Genomic DNA, 25,079 nt, shown 5'->3' with positions numbered 1-25,079 from the left:
AGGATATGGGTGCAAAAGGAAGGATGGAATCTTCACCTCCAAAATGCAACATCACCTTGTTTTATCTAAGTTATCTAGTTACCAGCGTGGAGTTATTTGTAGTATGTGATAGTACGGCATAGTATACATTTTCCCCCTTTAGTATCTAAATGGTTTATAATGATTTCCCCTCTTTCATTCTTGGTGTAATCTGTCTTCCTCTACTCTCCTGACATGCACTTTGGGCCGATCCCACCTCCAGGTGCAGAATGTGGATGGCAATTCCTATGGGCCAATCTGAGCATTGCTTTCACTTGGCTGTCCTGATTGCTTTGAATGGAGAGAGGAAGACCAATCAGGCAGACGCAAAGCATTTTGCTGAGATTGCTGACACTATATAAACCCTGCACTCTCAGGGAGCAGTAGAAATCTTGAGAATGGATCCATTAGAGTGTAAGGCAGACGTGAAACATGGAGAAACCAACTTCTAATGACAGCTTGGAGCATCTGGATCTAGTCCCAGACTTTTTAGCTATGTGAGTCAATACTGTCATTATTTTTTCTCTTTACTTTTTAGTTAAATCAGTGAATTGGATTTTCAGTTAATAGCAACCACCAGTCTTAAGTGATATGATAGCCTATGCTTTGTTTTGTTGAACGTATAAGTCTGTCAATGTTGGTATTAAATCCATTATTTTCCACCTGTAGTGGTTAGATTGTACTAATGATGTGTATTCCATAGTCTTACATCTGCTAATATTTTTATGGATAAAAGGCTTTACAACCTTTTAAAGGAGTAGTATCCGTCTTGCATTTTGTTTAAAAACAGAACAAATATACAAAAACAGATAATGGTATGAGTACTGCAGTTGAAATGCAATTAAGGATTCTTGAGCCTACTTGGTCTTTATACCTCTTTCCCTGTTCTCCATCCCTATGTGGCATCACAAGAAATCTTAAAGCCTGTAAAATATGGAACATAAAACACTGTTCTGTCATTTATCATACAAATAGGGTCACTTTTGAGAATAAAAGAAGACATTCTTAATAAATATATTCTGCGGAAAAGGCTTAAACAGGGGTGATACCAGGAAAATTGGACACGTGGTCATCCTGGTTCTATACCACAAGAGTTGAAATGAGAGGAAAGTATGGTTAAGTCAGAAGAAATGGATTCTGGCCCCATTTCTACCATCCACTAGCTGTGTATTCTTAAAAAGTTACTCAACCTCTCTGAGCTTCAGTTGTCTTCATTAGTGTGTCAGAGAGAATAGTAATTACTACCTCATTGGAGGTTGTTGTAGGGTCATAGTTATGAAAGATCATAGTTATGAAAGTGCTGTCAACCATAAGACACAATGTTACTAGTGGCTTTTATCGTATGAATAACCGATCTAATTGATTACTCTAACAATGTGGTTGTACTTAACTTTACACAATAGATGAATTCTCAGAAAAAAGTTGAATATGAATGGTTTTGTAAATTGCCTCTTACTTAAAAAGCTCACTGAGAATTGTCTGAGAAATTCTTCTATAAGTTCAGAATTATTTTGTAGAATAAAAAGTTACCCCATGCTTATATCTTATATATCAGAATTTGCTTTTAAGCAAAACATATCTCTAATGTCTTCAAGGATTTGTCTCTCCAGCTAAATGTGGAGAATGAGGTATTTTATAAATGTTAGGTTACCTGGCCAGGATGCAAGCTGGGGCTAGGGTTGGAGGAGGAAGCCCTTTTCGGGACCCAATATGGCCATGAAAAAAAAAAAAAAAGACGACATAAATTCTTGCAAAGCAGGACCTGTCAGTTTTATTTATTTCACATTTGCCCTGGAAGCACGAGGCTCCAGTGGGCTAATGAGTGATGAGTGTTGCAGACAAGAGGCAACCTACGCATGCTGCTTGTATGACTGGCACCCAAATAGGCTTCCTCAGTGGTGAACTGTCAGGTTTCCATTCTTTCGATGTGTCTGTAGCCTTGGTCTGGCCAGGCCTGCCTTGTACTCCTGGATAGACATTTAGGAAATGTGTCCTATCCCCATCAGCACAGTCATGCACTGGTCTTCTTTTCCCATATGTGTGTGCCGCCATCTGGGACAACTTAGCCATTGTCTGTTAGGCCTTTGATGCTTGATTATAGGGAAAGAGGAAACATCAGCTACAATAGAGCAATCTGTTCTCTTTGGACATCAGTACAATCTTTTATCCTCTTTTTCTTTTTTTCAATGTACATATTTTTGATCATCTTCACATAGGGATGAATATTGGTAATGGAATGTATTCTAGAATTCTTTCTCTTGAAAGGAATGAACCTCTCCACTTACCCTTGTTCATAAAATAGTTTTGCAAATATTATCTGCTGATAAAACACTGATTCCAGTTCTCTTGTCCTCTTTTTGCTTACTGACTGCCCAAAGAATCTAAGATTTCAAAGCATAAATGCTGATAACGTAGTTTTTCCATTGCTTTAGCTCTGTATTTCCACAGAATTTGTTTATTGTTTTCAGTGGTAAAACTTTCATCTTCAACATAGTTAGATAATTTAAAACATCTTACAGTGGTATATTGTAATAGATATTAGCAAATTTCCTGCAGAAATGTTGTTGTATTCAGATAGAACCAAATTTATACTGTACTATTAAGTGTATGTGTTAAGTAGGGGGTGACTAAGTCCCAAGGTCATATATACTTTGTGATTTTATTTGGTAGAGAAATAATAAATAAAGTGATGTACACCAATAATTACAAATCATGGTCTCTGTGGGATAGAACCACAAAATGCTTTTCTTTCTTTTCCTTCTTCTTTTTTGTTCTCCTTCTCCTCTCCTTCTGTTTGCTTATTTGCATTTTTGAATTATTTTATAATAAAATTGCATGACATTTATAATAAATCCCACTCTATAAAATAAGTTTAAAAACATAGAGGAAAGTTTAACAGTCTATGAACTTAATCTCCACCCAGAAACGGTGTGCTGTGGTAGGGCCCAGTCAAGATGACAATGGCAATGGGAAGCTGGAGTGACAGATGGCACACGATGGCAAACAGCCCATACACGTTAGTGCTTTCTGTGGAAAATAATTTTGTATAATATGAATATCTTTTATAATTTAGGAATTTCTACATTATTAAATCAGAATAGCCAGTACAGCAGAGATACAGGTATCCAATATCCCTTTCATCCTTCTTCCTTTAGTAATAGTTTATCTGAGTGTATACTGAGTGCGGTCCTTGTCCAGAGGAACCTTTAAAGTGCTGGTGGCCACATGCTAAACTTACAGTCAGAGGTATGTGAATGGCGATGGTGGATATCACCTCTCAGTCTGCGCATATCTTTCCTTCTGTCCCTTGTGCTCTGCACATGGCAGTGGGTGCTGAAGTAGCCACATGAGACCAGGAGATGCAATCTAATCATTGAGGACAGCAAAGAGAGAACTAAGGAAGTTGAGTCTTGATGCTGTTGAGCCACCACATCAGTTCAGAATTGCCTAAGCCTATGTGTTTAAGCAAGCGAGAAAGAAATCTTATCTTGTTTAAGTCACCATTGGTATGGTTTTTTTTTGTTATAACCATTGAAACTATATCCTAATAATAGTATATTAGTATAATTTTACAATATGTAATATAATTTTTTTTTTTTTTTTTTTTTTTTGAGACGGAGTCTCGCTCTGTCGCCCAGGCTGGAGTGCAGTGGCCGATCTCAGCTCACTGCAAGCTCTGCCTCCGGGGTTTATGCCATTCTCCTGCCTCAGCCTCCCGAGTAGCTGGGACTACAGGCCCGCCACCTCGCCCGGCTAGTTTTTGTATTTTTTTAGTGAGACGGGTTTCACCGTGTTAGCCAGGATGGTCTCGATCTCCTGACCTCGTGATCCGCCCGTCTCGGCCTCCCAAAGTGCTGGGATTACAGGCTTGAGCCACCGAACACTATGTAGATAGACATACGTAAATATATGGATGGATGGATCTATAGATAGATTGATGAATGAAGGGAAAGGTGGATGGATAGATGAATGAATGGATGAATGGGTGGATGGATGGATAGATGGATGACAGATGAATGAATGGTGGATGAATGGATGGATAGATGGATGGATGAATGGATAGATAAATGGATGATTAGTTAGATGGATGAATGGATAGATGGATGGTGATATGGTTTGACTGTGTCCTCACACAAATCTCAACTTGAATTGTTTCTCCCAGAATTCCCACATGTTGTGGGAGGGACCCGGGGGAGGTAACTGAATCATGGGGGCCAGTCTTTTCCTTGCTATTCTTGTGATAGTGAATAAGTCTCACGAGATCTTATGGATTTATCAGGGGTTTCTGCTTTGTTTCGTCCTCATTTTTCTCTTGCCGCTGCCACATAAGAAGTGCCTTTTGCCTCCTGCCTACAGCCCTCTGGAACTGTAAGTCCAATTAAAGCTCTTTTTGTTCCCAGTTTTGGGTATGTCTTTATCAGCACTGTGAAAATGAACTGATACAGATGGATAGAATGGGTGGACTCAATCTTGTTACCTTTCCTTTTCTTCACCCCATTTTTCTACCCTCTGCAGGAAGAGCCCACCTCACTTCTCAGTCTAAGAGAGTGGCAAGCACTGCTGGGCTCTTTCCACACCTGTTGTGCCTCAGTTTTCTGAAACATAGGTTGTGTGTTTCTAATCTGGCAAATACTTGAAAGAAAAAAAATCCTTTTTAAAGCCATTGTAAACAGATATTAATTTAATTTCAGCAATTTGCCTTGGTAAAATTTGGGAATTGAAATGTAAATAACTGGTTATGTACAAATCGACTGCTCTGAGGGCCAAACCTGTATACCTGGTCGCCTGCACGGATTTCATGAGGGTTACTTCCTGTGCCAGTCCAAGTGCACAGCACAGGGCAGAGCATTATGAACATATAAAAAGAAGGGAAAAGTCAGAGAGAGGGAAACTGAACAGTGAAGATGCAGAGGAGTAAGAGAGTCCTGGGAGCAAGTAACCAGAGAGGGAGTTGAGGCAGCACTCAGCCTAGAGGGTATGATAGGCCAAAGCATAGAGTTAGGAAGTGTTGAACACTGGAGGCTGTGACAGTGAGGGCAGCTGGCTTGGCTAAAGGAAGAGTGTACGTAGGAAGTGCAAGGAAAAGTCCCTAGAAGGCTGAAGGCAGGTATTGAGCCACCATGGATAGACAGAGGATGCCATCTGAATATTATTTCTTCTCTACATCAGGACTGTAGCTCTGTTAAATAGATTCCAAACCTCTTGTTTTCATGCAGATGTCTTTTTGGAATTGTGATAGAACATGAGGCTATAAAATTCTAGGCGCAGTGTTCTAAAATCCTCAAGACAGACTAAGCTTTGCATACATGGTGTCAAAACAAGCAGGTCAAACCACTTCATTGCTTGCATAGCAGACCCCTTCCCAGCCAGGAAGCAAAAATCATAAGCTGTTTTTCTATTCCTTTTCCTGCATAGCATGGTGGCTGGAGTTCTAGCTCTCATTTAAGTTCCTCCTACTTAAGTGGTGGAATCCAAGTAATTGATCCAGTATCATCTATCACCACCCTTCTTGTCGTTGTGGTCTGCCAGGTTGTTGAGGGAGTGTCACATCATCCCAAGACTGTGGTCCCAGACCCGCTGTGCAGAGGCTCCAAAACCATGCTCTAACTGGGCTTGCACTAGATTGCCAAAGGGGCTTTCTCTCCCTCATTGCAGATGTGCTGCTTCCGTTTTCCTCCTTCCTTCTGACCGACAAAGGAAGCCCCTTTCTGATCATTAAATGGCTCTGTTAAATTATACCCTTAGGCATTTTGGTTTCGCTGGGTGAGGGAGCAGGGGTAGTCTTCACCTTTTCTCTCTTTCCACATAATGGCAAGGGCAGTTCCTCAATGTCCTGAAGCCTCTACTGACATTTGGACCCTAGGTCCTTCTCTCTAGATTGAGCAACAGATGTGACCTATGTTTTGTAGGGTTTCGCCATGCAGATAAAGTACTAACCTTGCTTACACAAAACCACATTTGCATTTGTGTAATTTTTGATTGGTTGGCTCAGTAGGCATCGGATCACTTGTTGCCAGGTGTTGGGGGGGGAGCGGTGCTTGTTGATGTACAGATAGGGAGGTTCCATCGCCAGTGTTTCTGGTTCAGAAGGTCTGGGGTAGGGCCTGAGAATTTGCATTTCTAACAAGTTCCTGGGTGAACTGCAGAATTGCATTTTAAGAACAACTGTTCTGGAGCACCCTTGCCTTAATAATGCTGCAGAGACTTCCTGGGTCGGTCCTGGTATCTTGTGGCTCCTCTTCTGCTGTGTCGATTTTTGAACAGCATGCGGAGGAAAGATGCCCTCTCCAGGGTGTGGTGAGGAGTGAGGACAATGTGAGCATGTCTGAGCTGTAGTGGGCATGGGTGATTCAGCGAGGACTGACTGGACAACAGTGTCCCTTCCTGAGAGCATCCCAGCAGGCCAGGCAGCAGAGCTATTAATAAAAAATCCGTAGGAAACATTGACATTGGATCCCTCCTGAATGTTTGTTCTACAAATGTGGAATGTTTGTCTCATCCAGAAACCTCAAAATTACTTTGCCATTAACACCTGTGTGAGTGGCAGGCCTTGCATCATTAAGATTGCCGAAGGAAAACGCTGCCTCGCCTTGGTTGAAGGAAGCATTAAAAATTAATGAGGTATCAGTACTCACAGTTTGATAAACTACGAAACACCTTCCTTATGCTTCCACTTTTCAGTTGCCTAAACCTCTGATACCTCTATATCAGACATTTTAGAAGACCAAATGTCAACTGTAGAGCTATGAACGTCAACAGAAAAATGAAAAAGAGAAAAAAAACATTGCATTTTCTTTTGCAGAGGATTGGGGAAATACAATGACATATTTTATATTTTTTATTTGACGGTCATGTGGTTCAGACCACACATGGGTGTCTGCACTTTCTGCTTATACCAAGTGAATCAGATGGGATGGTAAGAGTAATTTGTTGGAATGTTTTAGCAACAGTGAGGGTTACAGGCAGATGACCTGGGAGCTGGTCTCCGCTGTTTACTCCTCTGGCTCTGAGATGCCTTCAGGAAAGTTCTGTGTTGTGACACTGACAGCTTGCCTCTAGAATGCTGTGACATGCCACCTAGAAGCTTTGTAGGTCTGGAAATATTCACAACGTGTGCACGTTCAGCATTAGACTGTATGTGGCCATTCTCTCTGTCATAAGGGAGTATATGTAAAAAACCCTCAGATGTCTGTTCTGCTCTGTGGTCTTGTCTGGGATAATTTTGATGAGCTGGCAGCCTAGGACGAGTAATATTTTCTTGATTCTTATTTATAGCTGAAAGCTCTTTATGAGTGCTCTTCAGGGGTATGTTTTCAATGTTCTTGGTCAGTTGGTAAGTGTTACAATAATAATATCTCTTTTGAATTTGTAACTATTATGCATTATATGTGGCTGCTATGAAGATGGATACTAATTATTGTTCTCAGATCTTTTCAAATATGAGCTCATTTACTCCTCAAGGCAATCTAATAAAGTCAGTGCCATTTTTATCACCATTTTACAGACGAGGAAACTGAGGAACTGTCTGTAACTTGCCCAAGGTCACACAGCTGGTAAGTGGTGTACCCAAGGCTAGAACCCATGCTCTTAACTACATGAAACTACTGATGGCTTTTCTGATGAGCTTTAACTTATAGAAGCCACTTGCATCTACTCACAAGCTTGTTATTGAACCCACTGGGGTCAAAAGCACTTGTGTGTTTCTGAACAGAGAGGTGAAGTGAGTGGGCTCATCTTAAAAGCTTGTTTTCATTGCTTTAGAATCAAGTACAAATGCTTTAGTAAAGCTTTCTAGGACTTTTCTCAACTTTTCTGAGGTTCTCTCCCAAGCCTCCCTCCCTGACCACATAAGCCTGCCCAAAGCATGCTGGGGACATGATGCTCTACACCACTGATCCTAGGTCTCTTCATCTAGTGCTGGCTCCTGTCTTGTACTCTCCTTGCACACCTTTGCTGGGGTGAATTATGTTCTAGAGCATCCCAATTTGAGTGTCAGATTTGGTTACACATACATTGAGATAATGGTCCCTGAACCCTGGGCAACTGGGCATGTTCTGGGGCTGCTGGAGCCCTTGTTCTGGCCACTTCCAGCCATATAAACATACGTTTTTCTTTGCTGAGGAACTGATCTGCTTGACTGCCACATCTGGGCTCTGTCGAAGACCATCAGCAAACAGAAGAGAGATGGGGCATTTCTTCCTCCACTCCCTCCCTGCCTTGGGATCACAGTTCCAGTAGAAGCTGCACACTTCCCTTCTGGTGGGTGCTCCCCCGTGCAGCCCTCTTCCTTAGCTCCTAGTGTCTCCTAGGGCAGTAATAGCTCCAAATCGCTCCAAGCTGCTGTTCGTCTCTGGGGGCCTCCCAACCCTTGTTGGTTCACTCTGCCTACATTCTGTCTGCTGCCCCTTGGACAGTGTTTCTACATTTGAACCATATGGGTGAATTCCATATTCTTCTGGGACCCTGACTGATGAAACTCCTTCCTCCCAAACTATGTCTGAGCTTTGTCCTCCATCTCACAAATGGCCACTAGCAGATTTTCCTATTCAGCTCACATAGCCTAGGTCCCCACTTATTGAATGGAACACAAGAAACCCTTTAAATCATTTGAATCACAATGCAGACTTAAGAGTTCATCAAATTCTTGGGAAGGGGCAATGTTGGATTCCTTCTCCTCCACTTTCCCACCATACTCCCTTTGTGGCAGATCACAGGCATGTGTACAGTATAGTGCAGATTCTCCCTTTATCTGAAACATAACCCAGGGGCCTGGGTCTTGTTTTACTTCCCTTAATGTCCATGTGGTTATTGATGCACTTGTCTTCGCTGGTAATCTATCACCTCCACTAGAGGAGAATGGGTATCTCTAGGGCTAGTTCAAAATAAGTACTTCTTAAGTGAAGGAAAGAAGGAAGAAAGGAAGGAAAGAAGGAAGGAAGGAAGGGCAGCTGGCACAAGTTGGGGTCTATCGTTTAGTCACAGAACAAACAAGCATAAGTGGTTCCCACCCTGATCCTCAAAAACTTTAAAATGGAGCAGTCCTCCTTTTATGGGCCCTGAAGCAATTCAGAGGCCTCGTTCTCTCTTTGATACACTTCCCTCATTGCCAGGTGACAGTCTGGAGGACAACGAGGCATTGAGTACCTTGCCCCAGCTGGGCAGGCTGCTGAGCAGAGAAGTCAGCATTCCCAACATCCCGCCCGGCGCTCTCTTGACTAAACCACATGGGCTGTTTTTCTTTGCTCTTGCTTGGACCACTGGGTTCTTCTTGACTCAGACACCACTGATCCCTTTCCCGGGATCCACACCCACCTGCTCCCTGGAGCCAAGTTTTGTGAGGCGTGTGGCTTTTTTTGGAATGCTCAGTCACCTTGGAGCTCCTGCCTCATCTCAGGACAGGAGGATTTGCGTAGATAAATTATCACCATGGGACACCAGTGTGTGTCCCCAAGCCTTCAGTGCAGTTCAGACAATGAATTTTCTGCAGCTCACTTTTGTTATGCATGGTGAAGAGGAAGTAGAAATCCAAATTTTCAGAATATAAGCCTTCTTCACAGGAAACGTATTTTGGAGCTCACTACACCATACAGGCTGCTGATTTAATACAACCAGCAAATGTGCAAATCTCCTAGGAATGGCAAATGCCATCCACCTTCACTTTTTTCACCTTCCTTCTCCTCCTCCTCCTCACCTTCATTTTTCAATAACCCAGTTATTTGTTGGTGCATATAAAAGTAAACAGAAAATGAATAAGCTGTGAACTTTGAAGGAGAATTTTTGAGTTAGAAATCTGAAGGGGGAGAAAAGGCCACAGAAACAGGGTAAACAGTTAAGGCAAACATTTTAGACCAAAATAGCCAGTAGACAGCAGCTGAGAATGGACCTCACTGCTGGTAAAGAGGCCAAAGTGGATTAAATTGATCAAAACAGTGCTTGGGAGATAGCAAGGAATTTTATTTTTTGTTATTTCTCTTCGAAAAAGCAGGATGGAAGATTAGACTTCTGTAAGAACAAACGTTTGAAACTTTTCTATCTATTGCTACTGTTTCTGTGCTTTGCCTTTGATGTTGGTTGTGAAACGTGTTTTTCTCAGTATAGGTATATATGTATACTTTTATACGTATACACACACACACACACACACACACACACACACATATTTCCTTTTCTTGTTGAACCATGATAGTAAAAATGATTAGTGGAGTTGAAATCTGCAGCAATGTACAGAACGCTTTTTCCAGTGTTTAGGATAGCTGAAATATGCAATAATTGATTTTAACATGTGCTGTAATTGGTTCCATATGCATCGCTGTCAACTATGATGCATAATAATTAAACTGACATGTTCAAAAACTGGCCACTGAAATGAGCACTCCCTGAATTTTCCAACTGTGCAGAGCTTGCTGCTTCTCCACTCCCTAGCTTCTCAATCAGAACAGCATTGCCAGGTTTTATTTTGCTGCTGGTCTCCTCCATGTTTTATCTATTTTTCCCCTCAGATTTTAAATTACCTCCTGGAGTGGATTAAGACTCTTTCCTCACCTTCATTTTCAGATGGTCACATTATTTCAGCAGTGTTGGATCTATATGCAATTTCCTAAGTCATCATAAATCAGATCTAAACTCATGAGAATGGTCAAGAATTTGATATAAAATAAGACACAGGAGCAGATCCATAAAAGTTCCATATTTTAGTCCCTCCATCCCCAGTTGAACCATACTTGAACTCTAATTAGAAAATTCACTTGGAGGAAGAAAGCATAGTATATGATACACATTCACCTCTGGTTCCCTAACATATAAATGACAATATTCATATATTTGACCACCTTTCTGCTTATTTCTGTGATCATCAGAATGTATATCAGCATCCAGGATGGTCTTACCTTGAAAGCCTGATTATCTTTCTTTTTTCTTGTGTAAAAGCAATCTGATATCATTGTAAGGGCATTGAACTAGGATCTGGGGCAGCTCTGTTACTATTAATAGTGTTAGTAAAGTCCTCTGGGTGTTAGCTTTCTCCTTGGTAAGATTTATGGAAGGGATAATACTCTTTCTACTGTCACCTCAAGGTTTAGCCTGATAGAATAAGATAGAAGCAAGATTGAATAGTGTGGCCTTTGGTTCCTGAATCTGTGTTCTGAATTAGCATGGGTCATGTCTGTGTTTGGACTTTGGGTTACCATAATCTGCTGTTTTAATTTCACCAAGAACTGCATCCCTCTCAAATCCTCTGGTGTCACACCTTCTCTAATCTGTTAACCACATAAATGGGTCCTGTGATGGCAAAATATTTAATAACAAAAATTAGTTTATCATCATCCATGATAACTAGAAAATCATTAGTTATCAATGATACATCATCAGGATATATCATTGCTCTGAGGCTCCGTAAGGCCAATGCTGGGAGAAGGGACATAGCAGCCATCTCTCCACTATTTCCACTGGGAACACCAATCTTCCACTCATTTTTGTCATGGGTCACTGGTGGGGATCCCTAATTTCAGTGACCTTTTTGTTGCTTAGAGCATAGTTCTGTGACGCAGACCTGGTTAATCATAGTGTCTCTTCTGTCTGTCTGTGGAACATAGTCCACGCTGTAGCAGAATAACCAAGCTAGACCCACAAGGGTTTTCTCATGCACTTTGAAAGCCAAAAGCTATGAGGTAAGATTCCCCCATCTCCTCGGAAATGAGCTGTGAAGACATAAGCCTGGCGACACTGGGCCGCAGGAAGAAAGCCATGCTCTCCACTGTGTAAAGGAAGGAGAGATTGAGCCCCACACATGGGAGGAGTGGAATTGAAAATGCTGATTAATGACTTTGGAAACTGTCAGGTGATTTGTGGAAGAAAGAACTTACTCCACATCCTACTGGGATCTTATTTCCTGATTAAATTCCTTAGGAGGCAAACTTTCTGGAGCTAAGGAAGTGATTGGGAAGGGAAACTAGTTCTTTATCTTCCTCCATCCTCTCATGTTCTATTTTCTGAAAGGGAAAAGTCACTATTTCACAGCTAAGGCTAAGCAGGGATCTTGCTGCTACTTCAACAGGCATTCCAACTGGAGTTCTGAGCCTACTTTTCCTTCTTATTTTGTATCTTTATTCTTATTGGATCACCTTTCCTTTGGCTATCAGAATATTTCTCTCCACCCCACTCCCTGGTCAACACGATCTTGGAGTCAGAAGACTTGCCCATTACTTTTGAGCAATGTTTGGATGGTGTGTAGTGCATCTGCACTGGTTCTCAAACCGAGGGTGCATCTTAACACCCTAGAGAGCCAGTGAAAACACAGATTGCTGGGCCTGACCACAAGAGGCCCTGATCCAATAGGTCTGGATGGGGTGGAGAGTCTGCATTTCTAATAAGTCCCGAGGTTATACTGAGGCTACTGGTCTGTGGAGCATACTTTGAGAGCTACTACTGAGATGAATGCCAGATTAGATTAAATGTTGTGAGACTCAAGTCTTGGCCTTTGGGCAATCCCCAAAGCCTCTGTGGGCTTCACTATACCTAATTAGAAAATGGATGATTTGATTAGGTGATCTTAAAATTTTCTTTAAGATGCCTCCAAGTCAATTAACTGATCACGAAGTTCTATTTGGAAGGACTGCACTGTCATGACAGTTTTCTTTTTCCCTTTGAGACGATTATAGTTTAAAAAGACAATTATCTAATTTCTGCAGAAATTGTGGAAGTGGTTAGACAGCAGCAATAGAATAGGGTACATATTACATGCTATGAATTCTAAGGTCCTGACATAATACTCTGCAATTAAGCTTTTCATCTGGAGGTTGTATACTGTTTTGTAATAATTTGCTCATTAATCAGGCACTAGTTCTAGAATTTAGGAAACACCTGTTCAGTAGCTTCTCAAACATGATGAAAAGTAGACAGTAATAGAAAAATACAGTAGTGGGAGAGTAGAAGTTTGAGGGAAGGAAAAGAGATGCTCTAAGCACAAAGTGTGCTTCTCCACCCCTCCTGCTGCTCCATTCTGAGCTTTCCTGGCAGATCTGGGTGAGGAGTCAAGAGAAGGTTTGAAAGTTTATGTCCGCAGCTAGATAAATATCATTAGTGTAGAGATGGATTGTGGTGGCACCTAGAAGGTCCCACCTAATTTTGAAAAGAGAGGGAGAAAAAGAAATGTCTGAAGACATCTTCTGGAGTTTGGAAAGGACCAAAAAGTCATTGCATCTGGCTTTCCTCTATCACCCCAAGTTCCTGCACAAACCACCTACATCCCAACAGCAACATAAAATGAACATTTTATGAGTGAGAACAGGAAACTGTGGCTATAACAAGGCTTCTTTCCCCTTTTCTTTAGAGTAGGAATAAGTGATGGATGTAAAGACAAATATGAAACAGTAATTTAGAAAATAATTTCTTTTCATGCAGGAGCCACTTTTTGAGAACCTGGTGGTATTTAAGAATATTGATCAATAAGTATCATAGAGTATTCATGAGTTGATTAGATACATATGTATTGAGTATCTAACATATCCTAGCAATACGTGAGGCACAAATTAACCAAACAAAATTACTTCTATGTTTCAGGAGATAACAGTTGAGATAGGAAGAGGACAAGTAAAGAGATAATTTCATAAGTTCCAACAGGAGTGAACACAGGCTACCACAAGAGAGCCTTGCAGATGTGAATATCAGCAAAAACTCACTGTGGAAAGTAGTGGCCTCGAGCATGAGTGGAGGTTGGGTCAGGCAGGAAGAAGGTACTCTTTTCAGACTTAGCATCAGACACAAAGGCTCAAAGAGGTGAGTTCATGAAACTTTGATTGTTAAGTATGAGTGGTGGCTAGAATTGAAGCTGCAAGGGAAAGCATGGGTACCTATTGGCTTTATTTTGACTCACTAGTTCATTACTGGTCCCAGTTCGCAAAGAGTCTGGTTTTTATTGGTGAGATGGGGGTGGTTGATCATGGAATTAACTGACGTCTATCTGTAGCTAAGTAACTGGGTGGGTTCAGAGCCCTTCCTCTCATGGACTGCTTAACTTCTCTCCTGTACATTGTTGCTGTCCTTTTATGATGCTTTCCCTCGCTGCCTAGGCATGGTTTCTCCATTACATCCATCCTCAACCCCTTCTCTTCCTGGCTTTACTTTGAAGCTAACCTCCTTGCTCTAGGTATAAATTCATTTTCCAAATAGATACATATGACTAATGTCTATAGGGAAATATGACATTTTAAAGGAGAAGGAGAGAGCAGGATTTGCTGCAGGTTGGAGAACTGTTTTTCCAAGGGTCTGCCTTTCTAATGTGCTCACAGGTGGTGCTGATGCTGCTGATGCCTGGCTACATTTTGGAGAACCTGGAGTCTTTTTTCAAATGATGGTTGATGAAATTATATTAAACCCAAAATTTAGGTTCTCCAGTGCTCTCCTTTCTTTTTCTTTTTCTTTTTTTCAGACAGAGTCTTGCTCTGTCACCCAGGCTGGAGTGCAGAGGCATGATCTCAGCTCACTGCAACCTCCAACTCCCAGGTTCAAGTGATTCTCCTGCCTCAGCCTCCCAAGTAGTGGGGATTACAGGTGCACACCAACATGCCTGACTATTTTTTGCATTTTTATTGGAGAAGGGGTTTCACCATGTTGGCCAGGCTGGTCTCGAACTCCCAACCTCAAGTAATCCTCTCGCCTCAGCCTCCCAAAGTGCTGGGATTACAGGTGTGGGCCATTGTGCCTGGCCCCATGCTCTCCTTTCTAAAGGGGAAGAACCTTTTTGTAGCAGAGGAATCATTCTTGAAGGATCCAAGAGTCTTTTTGCTAGACTTCCTATTCTTACAGTTGCTTCTAAACTTAATTCTTTCTGGAAAACAGAATAACTACAAGATAAAATCTACATCCTGAAAGGGTTGAACCCATCTTGAAAATGGCAAAATCTCCATCCTGGTGATCACTGGCACCATCATTCCCAGCATAGCCATCACTCTATGGGATCCTGGGCACTGCTGGCACTAGGAAGGTGAATGACTTTAAATTATGATTCCTGTCCTCAAGAGACAAGTCACATTGTTGAAACGCTGACATCAATGTACAAAGATTCATAATCATAAAGGGTAACTTTTGGTAAGTCATTATAATCTTATTAATTGCTTCTAGTGGTAAGTCACATCAATGCTGCATTTTTCCAGGTTTCAGAATTTAGCAGGCATTGAATATGTCACTGTTTGGGTATTACTAATGGAAGAAGTGAGGTTTCCTTTTTAACTGTGTTTAGTATTTTGCTTTTGGCTCCAGAAATGTCATAGAAACACCTGACTTGGACATATTTCTAGAGACTATCATTTTATATACAAAGTTTAGTATGTTATTTAGACTGATATTTTATAAATCATGCTCTGGAATTAAGCTGAGTAAGGCAAGGAAGAGAAAGGGTTGAGGATGGACGTAATATAGGAACCATGCCTAGGAAGCAAGGAAAAGCATCATAAAAGGACAGCAACAATGTAGAGGACAGAAGTTAAGCAGTCAGTGAGAGGAAGGGCTCTGAACCCACCCAGTTACTTAGTTGCAGATGGACATCAGTTAATTCAGTGATCCACCACCCCATCTCACCAATAAAAACCAAACTATTTGGGAACTGGGACCAGTACTGAACTAGTGGGTCAAAATAAAGTCAAAAAGAAGCCCACTGCAAGAAATACTCCTCTAAATAACAAATTTTGAGAAACAAGTAATCACACAGACACATCATGTGCTGTTATCTTTTCAGCACTAGCTCTGTGTTATGGTACAGTTAGGGAGAGGATGAGGAGGGCTCTTCTTTGAGCACATTTCCAACAGTCTTTTCATGGTATGCAGTAGTTGTTTACAACAATGTTTCTCACTTTAATGTGCACACAAATCATGCAGGATCTTTTGAAATTCACATTTAGACTCAGTGGAGCAGGTGGGGCAGGAGCCTTGCAGAGGTGATGGGCTCCTAGGCATGCCAATGACCTGTAGTCCTTGGATTGCACTCTTAAGTAGCAATGGTTTAGAATACGGTGAAAATACGTTAGAAGGGGCATTGTGAAAGCATGGGGGTTCATCTGTTCAAGGAACAACAATGACAAAAAATGGTGATTAAATGCAACCACATCTAAATGAGGTAGCCAGGCGGTAGACCCAGCTTCTCCATGAACAGGCCACGTACCATCTCCCAGGGCTGCCTCCAATGTCCAGCCTAGCTGTGCTCAGGCCGTCGGAGCTTGCTGGACTCTCCTGGCAGGGTGGGGTCGGGACTCGAGTAGGTTGGATGCTGATAGCAGAGAGTGTGATTCTCTGGTCTGATGACCCAGAATCGCTCCCAGGAGCACCTGTGCGTGGAGCACAGACTGGAATCCCAGGTCTCCCAGGAGGAAGGAGTCATCCCTGGTCTCTGCATCCCCCAAATGCTGATTCTGTGTCTGCTTGTGGATGGGTAACAAACAAACAACAAAGGGCCGTCTCAATTAACCTGCCACACAGAGCAGAATACCATAAACTCTCTTTTTGGATGAAGCTTCTTTTTTTTTTTTTTGAGATGGATTCTCGCTCTGTCACCCAGGCTGTAGTGCAGTGGCGAGATCTTGGCTCACTGCAACCTCTACCTCCTGGGTTCAAGCGATTGTCCTGCCTCAGCCTCCCAAGTAGCTGGGACTATAGGTGCATGCCACCACACCTGGCTAATTTTTGTATTTTTAGTAGAGATGGGGTTTCATCATGTTGGCCAGGCTGAACTTCAGACCTCAGGTGATCGACCCGTCTTGGCCTCCCAAAGTGCTGGGATTACAGGCGTAAGCCACCATGCCTGGCCTGGATACCACTTCTTATGATGCTTAGAATCTGGTGCCCTTTCAGAAAACTGAAGCCTTGAAGACCTAAAGTTGCTACATTGTTCTCTCTCCCAAAGAGGAAAGCAAAGGGAAGGTCTAGGCCAGCACTTTCCAAAATTCAGTGTGCATAGGAACACCTGCGGAGTTAATAAGCAGATTGAGATTTGGTAGTTCTGGGTGGGGTGGGGTGGGGCCCAAGAGTCTGCCAGGTGCTCCCAACTGGTGCTGATGTTGCCTGGCTACATTGTGAGCAGCAAGGGCAAGCAAACTAAGTGACCCTCTTTGGTGATCTGCAGAGTCGAAGACGAGGCGTCTTTCAGGCCTGAGTCAGACTCTCTGGGCTGTAGGCGCCCAGGAGCTGCACAGCTGTGTAAGATTAGAAATCTCAGTGCTGAGCTGGATGGGGCCAGGGCCAGTTAATGGCATCATTTCATTGTAGTAACTACAGTAGGCCAGAGTCAATTGCTGTTTAGTCAGCTTTCCTGTGTTTGTTGACTTTGGTATTACTGACTTATTAAAGGAAGAGGAACTGTGTTGGATATCAGAAAAGTATTAGATAGAGGGAAGTAGAGTAAATCCAAACCTCTCTCTCTACACTCTCCAAATCCGTCCCCCATGCCCACCCCACCCCTTGTTGCCAAGTTATGAGATCTTGGGCTGACTTCCAAGTTCCCAAAGTTCAAGTGTGGAAAAAGCCAACTAATCTCCTGGAAAATCTCCTGATGTGTATTTTTCTTTAACAATCTGGGCTGATTTTAAACTTAGCCCACAGTAAACTGTGCTCAACAGGCATTATCATTATAGACATTTGCTGCTGCATTTTCCAAGGATTTCCCCTACCCTGCTGGTATTGCTACCAGATACAGAATGGAATGTGTCAGGACAAGCCATGTATTAAACATTAATTCAGTTAGTGCATTAGGAGTAGGAAGACTGATTCTCTGCATTATATTTTGGCTGTCAGGCCTGATTTGAGCTTATTTCTCATTGAGTATTCATATCAAAGGCTGGGATGATAGAATTACAGGACATTGGGACTTTCAATCTGGAAGGGACCCTGGAGACCATTTAGTGCTGCCTGCTCGCTTCACAGATGAGGAAACTGTATTTTTCAGTCTTAAGAGCTTGAGCAAATACTCAGCTTTTGATAGGCACATGCAGTTGCCATTCCCGTGTATGGGAGTTATGTGTGTGCTTGAAGGGAGTCAATAATGAATCTTTCCTATTTAGTTTTCCTTGATCTTGGCTTTAGCTTCATCAAAGTCTATCATACACACCCTCTGGACAGCATACATTTTGCAATAATATGCAAATGTCTTGGTTCCTGATAATAGTGGAAAAGAAATGTGATGTTTTTACTTAAAAGACACTTTACACAATTTAATAGCAACTGCATCTCTGGCATCTATAACAGATGCTATCCAGTGCAGGCAACTTTTTCAAGTAACCTAGCTGAATTTTAGCTGCTGAAATTTTCTGTATCATTTGATGATCATATTTCATTTCAGACTTTTGAACACGACAGATTGTCCACATGGATCTCATTTTGCCATATTTTATTGATGGCCTGACTCAGATCTTTCGAGTTCTCACTAACTGACCTTGAAGGAGTAGCTTGTTGTTTAAATTTTATGACATAGAGATATAAACTGCCTGCAAATTTTGCAACTCAGTGGTGATGAACAAAGAGAACTTTTTATTACTACTTATTACCTACGGTTAAGGAATTAGCAAGAGCTGTTACTTTGCACCCATTCCTGGGACAAAATCCCAAATTAACTTTATAACAAGCACATGTGTAACAAGTGAGACCTACATTTTTTGTTTGCAAATCTAAGCTCAGTGTAGTGCTATTGCACTTATGCCTTCCTGTGGCTGCCCTGATTCCATAATAATGACAGGTTTCTCCCTCCTGGCCTTGTTATTCTGGGTCAGATGGCCCATCACCTGAGAATCTGAATAACATGGATGGAAACTACAGAAAGAAGACAAATAAAAAATACTACCCACCACCCCCGTCTGACCATGAGAAAAACATCTAACAAATTCAAATTGAAGGACATTTATTCTACAAAATTCCTGGCCAGTACTCCTCAAGGCTGTCCAGATTATGAAAAACAAGAGGAGTGACAAATGGCCAGGGTCTCCCAGAGGCTCAGGATATAAGATCACTAAATGTGATGTGGGAACCTGCATAGGACAGAGCGAAGACACTTGAGGCAGCCTTAAGGAAGTGTGGACTTTAATTAATAATAATGTGTCCATATTAGTTCATTGATTGAGTCACTTGTGCCACACTAACGTAAACTGTGAACAATAGACGAAACTGGGCTCAGGGTATAGGTGAATTCTGTGCTATCTTTACAACTTTTCTATAAATCTAAAATTATTCTAAATTTAAACGTTTACTAAAAATAATGCTTGTGCCCATTCATCCTCTGCTGACACCAAGCAAGTGTCTGTGATAGGTCAAGTTTCAGCTCCACTATTTCATTAAATCTTCAGAACAACTTTATGAGGTATTTATTGTTATTTCCATTTTATTGCTTTGAAAACAGAGAAACTGAAGTTCAGGGAAAGTAAACTTGTCTACGTTGATTGAATTCCCTTGGCTTAAAAATGGCAGAGCTATGATTTTAACCCTCATTTATCTGACTCTAAAGCACACAGTTATTTCAGTTCCCCATTTGGTTCTTAGAATCCTGTCCTCAAGAGATGGCACAGAGGTTGAGGAAATGAGATGGGAATGGTGGGAATGGCTGCGTGTGGCTCAGTAGGACTGTGTCTAGTTTCCTGAGCCACTGAAGTTTCCCAAGGAGGATCATGCGGCCTGTATTTTTCCTAAAGGCTAAGGTCTAGGCTAGCTTTAGGTGAGTTTTCCCATTTCCTTGGATTTCATTGAACAAAAAAAGAAATTCCCCCTGCAGTGGCCATGGGTGCAGTGTCTGTCATGCGGAGGAGAAGTTGCTGGTTGTAGCAGCAACACTCCACCTTACCTGGAGCAAAGTAAGTATGGTCATGCTGCATCCTCTTCCAGAATCCCTTCCACTGTCTGTGCATCTGGGTCATTGGTGAGCCTAAGGATGTCCTGAGTCCTGGTTTCTTGAGATTCTGACTCAGTAGATGAAAGGAGAGCACAGAAATCTGCATTCAAAATTGTTTATTGATGATTTGGCCGTGAATCTCTGTTCTAAATCTGAATCTCAGAGAATCAACTCTTGTTCTCACCTCAAGAAAATATAAAACCAACCTCAACACGGTTGTCTCTTGAGTAGGTAGCATTAATAGACTGTCTAGGCCCGGAGTCCACAAACTATACCTCTGGTTAAATGGCCCACAGCCCCACCTGCCTGTTTTATAAATAAAATTTGATTGAACAAGACATGCCATTTGTTTATTTGTTGTCTGTGGTTGCTTTCTTGCTACTATGGCACAGTGGAGACCGTATGGCCCTAAAAGTCTAAAACGAAAATCTGACCCTTTACAGAAAAAAGTTTTCCAACCCGTGGTATAAAAGATAGAAAGGATCTGGAAGAATAATTAGTCACAGTTAAAGGGAAAAGGAGTCCAGTTGCTCTCAAGCTTCAGTGTACCCAAGAATCTCCTATGATACTTATTTAAAAATGCCACCCCTTGAGATTCTGATTCAGTAGCCTGGGCTGAAGCTAAGAAACAGGCATTTTTAGCAAAGTTTTGAGACACATGGTCCTAGTCTCTAAGAATACGGACCCTGACAATAGCTAGACCTGGGGCCATAATCCTCTCTATGTTTGTATGTGTATGTTTAATTATTACTGCATATTATATTTGAACAAAGATTTAAAAAATAAAACTAAATATCACTTTTATGAACTAAATCATGCCTGACTCCCCTTCCCCCAAAATTCATATATTGGAGCTCTAACCCCCATATGACTGCATTCACAGATAGAGTCTTTAAAGAGGTAATTAAAGTTAAATGAAGTCATAAGTGTAGGGCCCTAATCTGATTGGACTGGTATTCTTATTGGTAGAGAAAGAGACACTAGAGATCTCTTTCTCCTCTACAGGTGCACAGAGGAAAGGCCATGTGAGGACACAGCAAGAAGGTGGCCATCTGCAACCTGACCAGCAAGACCTCACCAGAAAACAACCCTGCTTGCACAGTGATCTTGGACTTCTGGCCTCTAGAACTGTGAAACAATAAACTTCTGTTGTTTAAGCCACTTGGCCTGGGGTATTTTGTTACAGCAGCCTGAACTGACTAATACAATCACTAAAGTATCAAAAGGCAGAATTAAAAGCATTATAACTGATCCCGAGCAAGCTGGTCGAATAGGAACAGCTCCAGCCTCCAGCTCCCAGCTCGAGCGACACAGAAGATGGGTGATTTCTGCATTTTCAACTGAGGTCCTGGGTTCATCTCACTGGGAGTGCTGGACAATCGGTGCTGGTCAACTGGTGCAGCCCAACCAGTGAGAGCTGAAGCAGGGCGAGGCATCGCCTCACCTGGGAAGCACAAGGGGGAAGGGAATCCCTTTTCCTAGCCAAGGGAAACTGAGACACACAACACCTGGAAAATCAGGTAACTCCCACCCTAATACTGCGCTTTACCAAGGGTCTTAGCAAACAGTACACCAGGAGATTATATCCCACACCTGGCCTGGAGGGTCCCACGCCCATGGAGACTCTCTCATTGCTAGCACAGCAGTCTGCAATCTAACTGCAAGGCAACAGCGAGGCTGGGGAAGGGGTGCCCACCATTGCTGAGGTTTAAGTAGGTGAACAAAGCCGCTGGGGAAGCTTGAACTGGGTGGAGCCCACCGCAGCTCAGGGAGACCTGCCTGCCTCTGTAGACTCCACCTCTGGAGACAGGGCATAGCTAAACAAAAAGAAGCAGAAACCTCTGCAGATGTAAATGACCCTCTCTGACAGCTTTGAAGAGAGCAGTGGGTCTCCCAGCACAGAGGTTGAGATCTGAGAATGGACAGACTGCCTGCTCAAGTGGGTCCCTGACCCTTGAGTAATACTCCACTAGGTGCAGACCGACACCTCACACCTCACACGGCTGGGCACACCTCTGAAACGAAGTTTCCAGAGCAAGAATCAGACAGCAACACTCGCTGTTCAGCAATATTCTATCTTCTGCAGCCTCCACTGCTGATACCCAGGCAAACGGGGTCTGGAGTGGACCTCAAGCAATCTCCAACAGACCTGCAGCTGAGGGTCCTGACTGTTAGAAGGAAAACTAACAAACAGAAAGGATACCCACACCAAAACCCCATCAGTACATCACCATCATCAAAGACCAAAGGCAGATAAAACCACAAAGATGGGGGAAAAACAGGACAGAAAAGCTGGAAATTCAAAAAATAAGAGTGCATATCCACCTCCAAAGGAACACAGTTCATCATCAGCAATGGATCAAAGCTGGACGGAGAATGACTTTGACGAGTTGAGAGAAGGCTTCAGTCAATCAAACTTCTCAGAGCTAAAGGAGGAACTACGTACCCAGAGCAAAGAAACTAAAAATCTTGAAAAAAGAATGGAAGAATAGATAATTAGAATAATCAATGCAGAGAAGGCCATAAATGAACTGATAGAGATAAAAACCATGACATGAGAATTACGTGACAAATGCACAAGCTCCAGTAACTGACTCGATCAACTGGAAGAAAGAGTATCAATGATTGAAGAACAAATGAATGAAATGAAGTGAGAAGAGAAGTCTAGAGAAAAAAGAGGAAAAATAAATGAACAAAGCCTCCAAGAAATATGGGATTATGTGAAAAGACCAAATCTACCTCTGATTGGTGTGCCTGAAAGTGAGGGGGAAAATGGAACCAAGTTGTAAAACACTCTTCGGGATATCATCCAGGAGAACAAACTACCATCAGAGAATACTCTAAACACCTCTACACAAATAAACTAGAAAATCTAGACGAAATGGATAATTTCCTGGACACTTACACTCTCCCAAGACTAAACCCGGAAGAAGCTGAATCCCTGAATAGACCTATAGCAGGCTCTGAAATTGAGGCAATGATTAATAGCCTACCAACCAAAAAAAGTCCAGGACCAGGTGGATTCACAGCCTATTGTGGGGAGGGGGGAGAGGGGAGGGATGGCATTGGGAGTTATACCTGATGTAAATGACAAGTTGAGTGCTGACGAGTTGATGTGTGCAGCACACCAACATGGCACATGTATACATATGTAACAAACCTACACGTTGTGCACATGTACCCTAGAACTTAAAGTATAATTAAAAAAATAAAAATTAAAAATTAAAAAAATAAATAAAAGTGTTATAACTGTTTCACTCAAGATATGAATAGGAAACAGAGAAGAGTTGGACAAAAAATAATCGATAAACAGAAATTTAGGAAATGTTTGCTGTGTAATGAATTAGACATTTTGCTTTTTGATATGCTTTCAAGAACTTCAACGAGGTGTAATTGACATTCATAACCACAATTATTAAAATGTGCAATTTGATATGCTTTGCCATATGAAACCATGATCAAAAATCAAGATCATAACACAACTATCACCTTCCAAATCTCTTTGGATACCTATAATCCCTCCATTGCCCCTTCCTAATCTGCCCCTGGCACCCTACAAGAGGAAACCTCTGATCTGTTTTCTGGCACTATAGATCTGTAGGTTAATGACAATTTTCTAGAATTTTATATAAATAGAATCATATGGGATGTAGTCTTTTTTTTTTCCACTCACCATCATTATTCTGAGATTCATCCATGTTATTGCTTATATCAGTGTTTCATTCCTTTTGAGTAATGAGTGATATTCTGTTATGTATACTGTCATTGGTTTATTCATTTATATGTTGATGGACTATTGGCTTGTTTCCAGTTTTAAGCTATTACCAAATAAAGTGTAAATCTTTGTATGGATAGTTTCATTTTTACTGGATCAACTAGGAGGTGTACACTTAACTGTTAAAGAAACTGCCAAATTGTTTTCCAAAGTGGTTGTACCATTTCACATCCTGCCAGCAGTGCATGAGAGTCCTAGTTCCTCCACATCCTAGCCAACACCTGACAGTCATTTTAATCTGACCCATTGAAATAGGAGTGCAGTGGTATATCATTGTGGTTTTAATCTGCATTTCCTTAGTGACTAACAATGTTGATAATCTTTTCATATGCTTATTTATCATTTATATATCTTCTCTGGTGAAGTGTCTGTTTTGCCTATTAAAATATTGTTTAAAGTTATTGAGTTTTGGGGGCTCTGTATTCAGAATGTAAGTCCTTTATTAGATTTGTGCTTTGCAAATATACCTTTCCAGCTGTAACTTGCCTTTTCGTTCTTTTATGAATGAAGCAATGCTGGTCCAAAAGCAAAGATTTTTAATTTGAGGAAATACAACTTACCATTTTGTTCTTAATGGACCATGACTTTGCTGTCATAGCAAAGAAGTTTTTGCCTAACTCAAGGCCACAAAAGTTTTGTCCTGTTTCCTTCTACAAGTTTAATAGTCTTAGATTTTGCATTTCATTCTACAATCCATTTGAGTTAATTTTTGTGTATGGTGCAAGACATGGATTGAAGTTCATTTTTTGTATATGAATATCTAATTGTTCCAGCATCACTTGTTGAAAAGACTCCCCTTTCCCCCATTGAATTACTTATGCACCTTTGTAGAAAATCAGTTATTTACATACATGTGGGTCTATTTCTATATTCTCTATTTTTTCCCATTGATTTATTTGTCTATTTTTTGTACCAATCACACCTGCCTTGCTATCCCTCCCCCATCCCCCCACCCCATGACAGGCACCAGTGTGTGTGATGTTCCCCACCCTGTGTCCAAGTGTTCTCATTGTTCAATTCCCACCTATGAATGAGAACATGTGGTGTTTGGTTTTCTGTCCTTGTGATAGTTTGCTCAGAATGATGGTTTCCAGCTTCATCCATGTCCCTACAAAGGACATGAACTCATCCTTTTTCATGGCTGCATAGTATTCCATGATGTATACAGTAGCTTTATAATAAGTCTTCAAATTAGTGAGTTTTGGTCTTCCAACTATTTTCTTCCTTCCAAAAAAAGTTATTTTAGCTGTTCTGGATCCCTTGCATTTCCATATTAATTTTAGAATCAGTTTGTCAATTTCCAAAATAAAAATACTGGGATTTTGATGTCTTAGTACAATAATGACACTTCTTCCAAATGTAAGTGACTCATTCAGTTACCATTTCATGACAAAGGAAGGTATGCAAACACATGCACAAACAAAATCA

At 41.5% G+C, this 25,079-nt stretch overlaps 1 long non-coding RNA gene across 1 annotated transcript; it reads left to right on the top strand.

The window, feature by feature from the left end:
- The first annotated feature begins 320 nt into the window (after window positions 1–320).
- LOC117068236 lies at window positions 321–21,037 on the top strand. The gene is made up of 4 exons (XR_004431038.1): window positions 321–515; window positions 14,854–15,102; window positions 19,760–19,838; window positions 20,882–21,037. It is a non-coding gene; the product is annotated as an uncharacterized LOC117068236 (long non-coding RNA).
- Window positions 21,038–25,079: the final 4,042 nt, after the last annotated feature.

Source organism: Trachypithecus francoisi, unplaced genomic scaffold (assembly GCF_009764315.1).
Source record: "Trachypithecus francoisi isolate TF-2019V2 unplaced genomic scaffold, Tfra_2.0 Lachesis_group21, whole genome shotgun sequence".
Classification (NCBI taxonomy): domain Eukaryota; kingdom Metazoa; phylum Chordata; class Mammalia; order Primates; family Cercopithecidae; genus Trachypithecus; species Trachypithecus francoisi.
Note: the sequence above shows the minus strand (reverse complement) of the source record. Positions and strands in the feature narration are given on the sequence as shown.